The 9,584-nt window shown below is 39.5% G+C and overlaps 1 long non-coding RNA gene across 1 annotated transcript; it reads left to right on the forward strand.

Moving 5' to 3' along the window:
• The first annotated feature begins 197 nt into the window (after positions 1–197).
• Positions 198–8,187, forward strand: LOC140332619 (uncharacterized). The gene is made up of 3 exons (XR_011921204.1): positions 198–473; positions 2,719–2,861; positions 7,844–8,187. It is a non-coding gene; the product is annotated as an uncharacterized lncRNA (long non-coding RNA).
• Positions 8,188–9,584: the final 1,397 nt, after the last annotated feature.

Genomic DNA, 9,584 nt, shown 5'->3' on the forward strand with positions numbered 1-9,584 from the left:
AGCTGATGCCTATAGATGAGTGAGTGAGGCGGTTGCCCGGCAACCAGGGGTGGGCGGCTCCCAGGTGGCTCCTGGTTCAGTAATGAATACGAAATAAAGTGTAACATGAGAAAATGTCATATGCGTAATAATGTGTAATTAATATTGGTAGAACAACACCTAAAGATGTGAGGCTGAATTATTCAGGGAATATAACTTTTATATTAATGCTGTAAAGTGTATATCATTAACATTTCAATCATTTTCCAGGCTCGAAGAGAATCTGCAACTAAGATTTTGTCTTCACTTCTATTTTATTTCCAGGTGCATACATGTAAATGCGTGGAAGGGTTGAGCTATGGAGGGCCCTAGAAGTGTTGGTCACATGACTTTATGCCTATGCAGACAAAATGTCCTCTCTGCTGGGTCCATGGCATCCTTTCCTTTAATGGAGACTGCTGGATGGAGCGTTATGAGCTACCTATACATGCCAGGTAAATGTCGTTCAAAAGAAATGATGTTCAAAAAACAAATTACACGGGGGGCATAGGACTGACGGCAGCAAAAATGGGGTAATTTGTCCACTGGCCAGCAGCAAAGGGGCTTTTCTTCATTGACTAGTGGAAAGCGGGCGGGTCCTTAATGACCAGTAGTAAAGGGGCAATTCTCTACCCAATGATCAACAGTACAGGGGGTAAATCTATCCTGACCAGAAGGAAAGGGCACTTCTCTACTAACCAGCAAGAAGGGGGCGCCATTTTATGGATTAGCAGGCAGGGGGCACTTTTCCACTGACTAGAAATGGGGGGGTAATTTTCTACCCATGGACGAGCAGTACAAGGGCACTTCCCCAATAAGCAGTAGTAAGGGGGCATTTCTCCAATGAGCAGTAATTAGGGGGGCATTTCTCCAATAAGAAGTAATTAGGGGGGCATTTCTCCAATGAGCAGAAGGGGGCACTTCTTCAATGAGCAGTAGTAAGAGGGTATTTGTCCAATAAGAAGTAAAAAGGGGGTATTTCTCCAATGAGCAGTAGTAAGGGGGCATTTTTTTCCAATATGAGGTAATAAGGGGGCATTTCTCCAATGAGCAGTAGTAAGGGGGCATTTCTCCAATAAGAGGTAATGGGGTATTTCTCCAAGGAGCAGTAGTAAGGGGGCACTTTACTGCTAATCACCAACCAACAAGGGGGTGCTTCTCCACTGTCTGGCAGTAAGGGGGCATCTTTCTGTGGACCAGTAATAAGGGGGCATTTTTCAATGACTAATAGTAGAGGGGCAATTCTCTACCTACTGAACAGCAGTAATATGGCACTTCTCCAAAAACCAGCAGCAAGGGGCACTTCTATATTGATCAACAACAAGTGGTGGGGATTCCCCCAATGAACAAAAGTAAGCATCAATCCTCTACGGACCAGTAGTACGGGGGCACTTCTATACTAATACCAAGGGGGTACTTTTTCTATGAACAGTAGTAAATAGTATTCCTTTACTGACCAGAAGTAAGGAATTACTTCATCAATGATGACTAGTAGGGGTGCATGTCTCTGCTGACCATTAGCAAAGGAGGAATGTCTCCACAGACCAGCAATAAAGGGCACTTTAACCGACTGACCAGCACTAAGGGGGTACTTCTCTACGAACCAGTGATAAGGGGCACTTCCCAACTCCAGCAGTAAGGGGAGTACTTTTCTTCTGAGTATTTTCTACACTGACCAGTAGTAATGTGGCACTTCACCCCCTACTGACCAGCAGTACAGGGGTTACTTCTTCACTGACCTGTAGAAAAGGTGGAATTTCCCTACTGACCAACAGTTAGGAGGCACTTCTCCACTTATCTGTAGTAAGGGACACGTCTTTATTCAATGACCAGCAGTAAGGGGTTACTTCCCCACTAGAAAGGGTGCACTTCTTTACTGACCAAAAACAAGGGGTCATCTCTGACTATCTCCAATGACCAGTAGTAAGTGGGACTATTGACCTGGAAGTAAGGGGTCAATTCTCCAATGACTCCTGTTGGATTATTTTATTTGGCAAGAAGTAAGGGGATACTTCTCCAATAACCACTAGCAAGGGACCATTCTCTACTGACCATTGGCAATGGAGAACTTCTCCATAGACTTGTAATGAAGGGACACCTGTCCACCCACTGACCAGCACTAAAGGGGGTACCTCTCTACTGACCAGTAGTAAAGGGCACAGCAGTATGGAGGGCACTTTTCTTCTAAACAGTAATGAGGAGGCATATTTGCACTGACCAGTAGAAGAGTAGAAATTCTCCAGCCACTGATCAGCAGTACAGCTGAATTGTAGAAATGGGGCTCTTTATTCAATGTCCAGCAGTATGAGGGCACTTCTCCAATGACCAACAACATGGTGGTACTTCTCTAATAAGCAGTAGTAAGTGGGCTCTTACTGGCAGTAAAGGGCACCTCTCCAACTATTGACCAGCACTGGGTGGGTAACTCTCTACCAACAAGAAGTAGGAAGGCACACAATGCAACCAACAGTAATGGGTCCATGCCAACTAGCTGTAAGGTGACATTGACCACCAAAATGGGACTGGGGGGGGTTACAGATTGCTGACCACCAAAAAGTGCCTGATCTGTACAAGAACATTGTTTAGTTACCTTTCCGGCTGCCTTTATTACTAATGTAGCTCATATTCACTGACTAAGAGTCTTCTGCCTTGGTGAGTCAGATATTTGGTTCTTGCAACATTATATGGCTCTTTCTGCAGATCCTCACATCACTGCTGTGTCCTGTAGAGATGTAGAGATATGCAAGGTGAAAAAGAACTCTGGGGGAAACCGGTCATTCAACACACTAAAAGCTGTTGTATGTAGAACATTCTGCAGACAGAAAAGAATATATCAGTGTCAAGTAAGTATATACTGTTTATGTTTCTTTTCTGGGTTGCCTTTGTTTGATTTCTTGTCATATACCCACTGTAAGGGATTTGCAATATCACCATTACTTAAGGGGGGAAACAAACACTGCTGAGCATTATCACTTTCTCCTAACAAGTTTTACCTATGTAGGCTGTGTCATTAATTACACAGCCCTGACCCCTGCACTCTGATTGCTGCACTGAATACTGTAAGTTGTACATTACATAGCCCTGACCCCTGCACTCTGATTTCTGCACTGTATACACTAAGTTGTGCATTACATAGCCCTGACCCCTGCACTCTGATTTCTGCACTGTATTTACTATGTTGTACACTACACAGCCCTTACCCCTGCACTCTGATTTCTGCACTGTATACACTAAGTTGTACATTACATAGTCCTGACCCCTGCACTCTGATTTCTGCACTGTATACACTATGTTGTACATTACATAGCCCTGACCCCTGTACTCTGATTGCTGCACTGTAAACACTATGTTGTACATTACATAGCCCTGATCCCTGCACTCTGATTGCTGTACTGTAAACACTATGTTGTACATTACATAGCCCTGACCCCTGTACTGTATACACTATGTTGTACTTAAATAGCCCTGACCCCTGCAATGTGATTTCTGCACTGTATACTCTAAGTTGTACATTACATAGCCCTGATCCTTGCACCCTGATTGCTACACTATAAACACTATGTTGTACATTCCATAGCCCTGACCCCTGTACTGTATACACCGAGTTGTACATTACATAGCTTTGATCCCTGCACTGTGATTGTTGCACAGTAAACACTATGTTGTAACAAACAAACTGTAATATCCAACCTGTTCGATTTTAAACTGGCCACATCCCAAATAGACATAGAACGTTCTGGGGTGAAAGAGCACCTATAGATAATGGGACTTTAAAGGCCACTCACTATACATATAATAAAATCCACTTTATTATAAACAATTAAAATTGTACAAAAATCATAAAATCCAGTATAACACAGGACATAACAGCAGATCTCTTATTGGGGTGTCCTACAAAACTCTGCACCCACTCAAATGTCTCTACGCGTTTCACGGATATATCCACTTCTTCAGGAGAGTGGAGATCTATGATTATACCAGAAATATATATATTCAATATGCCAAAGTACAATAAAAACTTTATCATTTAATATACATCCAAAATGATACATATACCTGGTTTTGGTATGTAGCAACCTTGAACAAAAGCTAATAAAAATTTGAGGTAGGTATCTGGTATGTAGCTGGTACACCTAATAATATAATAAATAAAGATTCATTGAAGCAACACTATTCATAGTATTTCACCCCTTAACGGTGAATCACAAACTATGAAAAGTGTTGCTGCGATTTATAATATAGTTTTTGATTGCACTTTGGCATATTGAATATATATATTTCTGTTATAATCATAGATCTCCACTCTCCTGAAGAAGTGGATATATCCGTGAAACGCGTAGAGACATTTGAGTGGGTGCAGAGTTTTGTAGGACACCCCAATAGGAGATCTTCTGTTATGTCCTGTGTTATACTTGATTTTATGATTTTTTTACAATTTTAATAGTTTATAATAAAGTGGATTCTATTATATGTATAGTGAGTGTTCTTTAAAGTCCCGTTATCTATAGGTGCTCTTTCACCCCAGAACTTTCTAACACTATGTTTTACACTACACAGCCCTGACCCCTGCACTCTGATTCCTGCACTGTATACACACTAAGTTGTACATTACATAGCTCTAACCGCTGCACGCACTAAATATTAATCGCTATTGCACTGTATATGTTATGTTTTATGTAACATAGCCCAGGACAAACTGTTTCTTGCCTGGTTTTATTTTTTTCAGGGTAGGCGCAGACATGGTGTTAGATATTTGTGTGCAGAAAAACTGTAATGAACAAGTTTACTTTTTTAAATCAATAACTATTTGACCTGCAATGTATGTCTGGCTGTAACACTGTGAATTATGGCACAGTATTTAAGTAAACTGCTGAAAGGACTAAGCCTTGTGTGTTCAGTGTAATACAATTCATTGGAGTGTTCTACAGGCACCACGTTTATCCAGGTTTTACCCATTGGTGCCCTGGGTTCACAAAATTTGCATCACCCCGGCAGGGTGCAATTACAAGTCATTTGTCTAAACTAATAATTACACTTTTTCAAATGCAATGTACAAAATGAATGGTACTTCTTTTTTTATTTACTAAAAGAAAGAAATAACAGATATAAATTCACTTTATTAGACGTGTACGCTATGTCTGAGCGTCTGCCTCTTCAGAATCCCAACATGGGATTTGATCCTGGGCCCCACTCTTTAATGGCTGATGATCTTCTAGCTACAGATCCGTGTGAGCCCCAGTGTTAGGACAACTTCTTCACATTAATGGACTTTCAGATCAGTGTTCCTTACTTCATAAATGGACCTCCTTTATACATCAGACTCCCCAATTTACATTAGAGTTTTCCCCAAAATTTTCCCGCCACTTTGCATCATTGTCATCCTTGACCAGGTAGCTCAGTCCCATAGCCACAAAGCAGCTGTTTATTTTATTTAACAAAATAAATTACCATTTTACCAACAATAAATAATGGATAAATACAACATTTTAAACTTTAAATCAACATACATTGATGTAAATTTACATAAATAACCATTTAGCATACAAAATTAACATACATTAACCTACAACATTAATATATCCAACATCCCACCCAAACCTTTCCTCACTGAATTTACCCTTTAACCACCCTAGCGGTAATCCCAAGTGTGATTTAGGGTGGATTTTACGTGCAAAAAGCGGTAATCCCAAGTCACACTCGGGGTTGCTTTAAACTAAAAAAAAAACACTTACTTTGTTCTGTTGCTGGTACCCGCAGATCCTGGGGACACGTCCTGCTCCTCCGATCTCCAGCCGCGAAGTGTCGATTCGATCTACGGGGTTTCCTGGTGACAGTCGGTATATGCATCCGTGCGGCCTGGACTTGGCGGTGGGAAATTCAAATAATTTTGTATTGGATTCAATACAAAATAGCTGTATTGAGTCCAATACAAAGAAATATTGATATAATATATATATATAATTATATATATATTAAATATATGCGACTGCACAATTATAATACGTCTTTTAATATTTATTTATTTTTTTTACAGATTTTAGTGTTTTTTCATTTAAAGTGTATTATTGAATTTATTAAATATCGGTGAATTATGCCTAAGAATTACAGTCTACAATGTAAAATAAATTTCCATGCAAAAAAACTGGAACAAATTTTGCATGGAAATTTGCACAGAATTAGAACGCTAGGGGGGTTAAGCACCTACAGAGGTTGCCCTCACACCCTGTCATGTAGGCCCTACGCCTAGTTCCCCTGCGATGGGGATCATTTCACAAAAGATACCCCCCTTTCAAATCACCTTTGGTATCGTAGTCCCACCAACCACAAGCATTCCCCTTTTATATCAAAATCCTTTATTCACATTAGGAGCCCCCCAGACCTCTTCTGCATGTGTAATGTCACATCACGTAATGCAGGAAAGGGAAGCCAATAGTCAGGATTTCCTCTTCCAGCTTTGTATACAGTGGCCAGACAGTGGACATAAGAAGGACCCTACAGTAAAGGGCTCCCAGTTTCAATTAAAACCTCTGCAAACCTTATTTCTACACCACTGATCTTCTGCAGGACTCTGACCCCATTTGGTAACTGTAGCACAAAGAAAAAAAGTAGCAAAAAAGAAAATTTTACCAGCAGGAGGTAAACTTTGTGGTGGACCAAGGCCTTATGAAACTAAATACTAATCAGGGGAAGGAAATGATTGCATAGTTTAGGTTAGGTGGTGAAAAAAGGGATGAAATGATTGGTTGCATTGATTGCATTTTAACCTAAAGTTCACTTATTCTTTAACCAGTCAAGCAATTTGTACATTTAAGTGATGGCCTATTAAATTGAAACAAAACCTAAATGTAAAAGAAATTAAGAGCAGACAGTTTCTTTATTTCAGGAGGGACAGGCTAAGTTAAGCAGAATTATCAGAAAACATAAAAAAACACCATTTAATTTGTCTTCTTATAGAAGAAAAAGCTGGATGTTTTTCTAGAAGCACAGAATATGACAGAACTGGTGATTAAGGCTTTAAAGTAAAAATACCAGTGACTGTTGATCCAGGGAACATCCGATTGCCTCTTGTAATCAGGACGGAATTGTTTTCCCCCGTTGGCTTGCTCACTACCGATCCATATATTGATTTTATATGCGTTTACAAACTGCTTATATTAAAGTAAATATATGATTACACATCTATAATGCAACTAATTAACACTTATCTTTATTGGCCTGGATATAAATATTACAAGTGCCACAATACATGTTGCAAAGCTACTACCCCTGAGGAAGCCTAACAAGGCGAAACGCGTCAGGTGCAATTATCAACATGATTGAAGCATTATTAATATATGGCAATAATATAATATATATGCTGTGTTGAGATGAAATATGTCTAGTGCCTCATAAGGCCAATTTAACAGTTTGTGGACCCCAAAAAAATATATTGTGGTCCAACATCAAATCCGTTAATTACACTTGATGACATTTTGTACTCTGTGACTTTTTGGTATTTATTTTGTAAATCTATAAGGAAAGATTGTTATATATAGCAAATGTAACTAAATTTGTCTATGCGAGTTGTTAAGTTCTGTATATTTAATGATACACTAAATACAACTTCTCTGTTTTGTGCAAAAAAACCCTGCTTTCCTTATTCTTACAAATTTGTCTTTCCCCCGTTGAAGCAAATTGTACAAGGGTTTTTTTTTTGCCTTCCTCTGGACCAATTATGTCTTTTATATCTGTTTTATATCTGGGATATGTTTTTTTCCCTAGTGGTTGAACTTGATGGACTTATGTCATTTTTCAACCTAACCTATTATTTAACTATGTTCCACAGAGCCTCTGATTCCCCCACATGTGGCTTTGGGTCGGTCCCGAGCTGTCCTAAAATCCTTCTTCATCCCAGTGCGGAGGCATTTCACAAGCACTGCCATCTTCTTACATCTTCTACCTACATTACCTGAACTTGCACTGCGCAGGTGTGAGGTTTAGTGACTTAAATGGGAAATAAAGAGTGCCATTCTCACTGCCCATGGGTAAGATTGACACTTTTTTCTTATTGCAAGAAAAAGACCCTTCCGTGCATTCCTGAAGGACCAGCCCAAAGCTTCACTTTGCTTTCTTTTTATTTTTAAAAAAAAGTAATTAAAAAAATGTAACTTTTTATCTTTTTAAGTTATTTATTTTTTAAATTTTTATAAAAGGGTTATCTACCCTTAAAATAAACTTACATGCCTATCTTTCTCTTCTGGGTTTGGGATACTTGGTCATCTTGATTGGCCAGGGAAAAATGATGGAACTTCTGCCCATGTACACAGGAGTCCATTCATTGTAATTGTACACTGAACTGCACATGTGCAGCACATTGTACATTAAAAAGAAGATTACAAACAGACAGGTAAGTTTGCTTTATTGAAGAAGAGACATAGCCTGTCCCTTCTGCAATAAAGACCAGTCTACTCACAACTTTAATTGTGGCCCTATTGGGGGTCCTCCTTACTTGTCGTCTCACCAGCAGGGGTGCAGTGTGGTGGGCATGTCGTGCCCTCACTGTTTTGGGGGAATGGGCAACATCGATCTGCCTCTTCTTTTTTTACGACTACACCCCTGCTCACCAGGACAGGAAAATAGGTAACATTTCTCCAACAGATAGACGGCATAAAAACCTAACAAAGTTTATTGTTCTTTCCAAATCTAACCAAAATCGAAACCCATGCTTCTGCTGTAGCTGGGGTTTACTTGCTGGTGACATGAGATGGCAGCAGAGCTACGTTTATAGAGAATGAATGCTCTTATACAAACCTGTTCTTTTTTAATTTATTCAATAACCAGAGGTTCAATATAGGTTGCCTAGTATAATTTTTTTAATTTTTTTTCATAATATATAAATACATATTAAAATTGTGTTTTCATACAACATATTTGACGTGATATTACAAGCTCTGAACCATCCTTTAACCAATAGAAAAAATTTTTTAAATTTGAGTTAAATGTGGAAAACAAAAAATAGTGAGCAGGCAGGTTCTCTATTTCAGCAGACTATGGCAGACTATGTCTCTCCTGCAATTAAACAAACGTACCTGTATGTTTGCAATCTTAGGTTAAATGTGCACTGAGCTGCACATGCGCAACTCTGTGTACAATCTCGCTTACTTGGAATTAATTAAACTCCCGTGCTCTTGTGCAGGAGATAAGTCATTCTAGCCTGGTCAATCAAGGCCAAAGATCAAGAACCTGGAAAAGGACTGAGCTAAGATGGAATAAGAGGAGGTTGGTTTAGTTCTGCTTTAAAGCTACAGAGGTGGTTAGCTTTTGCAAACCCCAAATTTGCCAATATTTTCCAATAAAAGACAGGGGTAGAAATGGGACCATCGGGGCTAAGAAAGAAAGAACTAGATGATGCTAAATGTCTGCTAGCCAGGGAATGAGATGAGCTCTCTCTGATTTGCTGCAGCTCCTGAACATTGTGAGCAACTCACAGTATGCAGTATAATCCGAGAAAGAAAATTTCTGTACAGGAGAGGAGTCTGTGCAACTGTGCAACACTGATGAAGGTTGGATGGTAGTTTGTGCATTTC

Source organism: Pyxicephalus adspersus, chromosome 6 (assembly GCF_032062135.1).
Source record: "Pyxicephalus adspersus chromosome 6, UCB_Pads_2.0, whole genome shotgun sequence".
Lineage (NCBI taxonomy): Eukaryota > Metazoa > Chordata > Amphibia > Anura > Pyxicephalidae > Pyxicephalus > Pyxicephalus adspersus.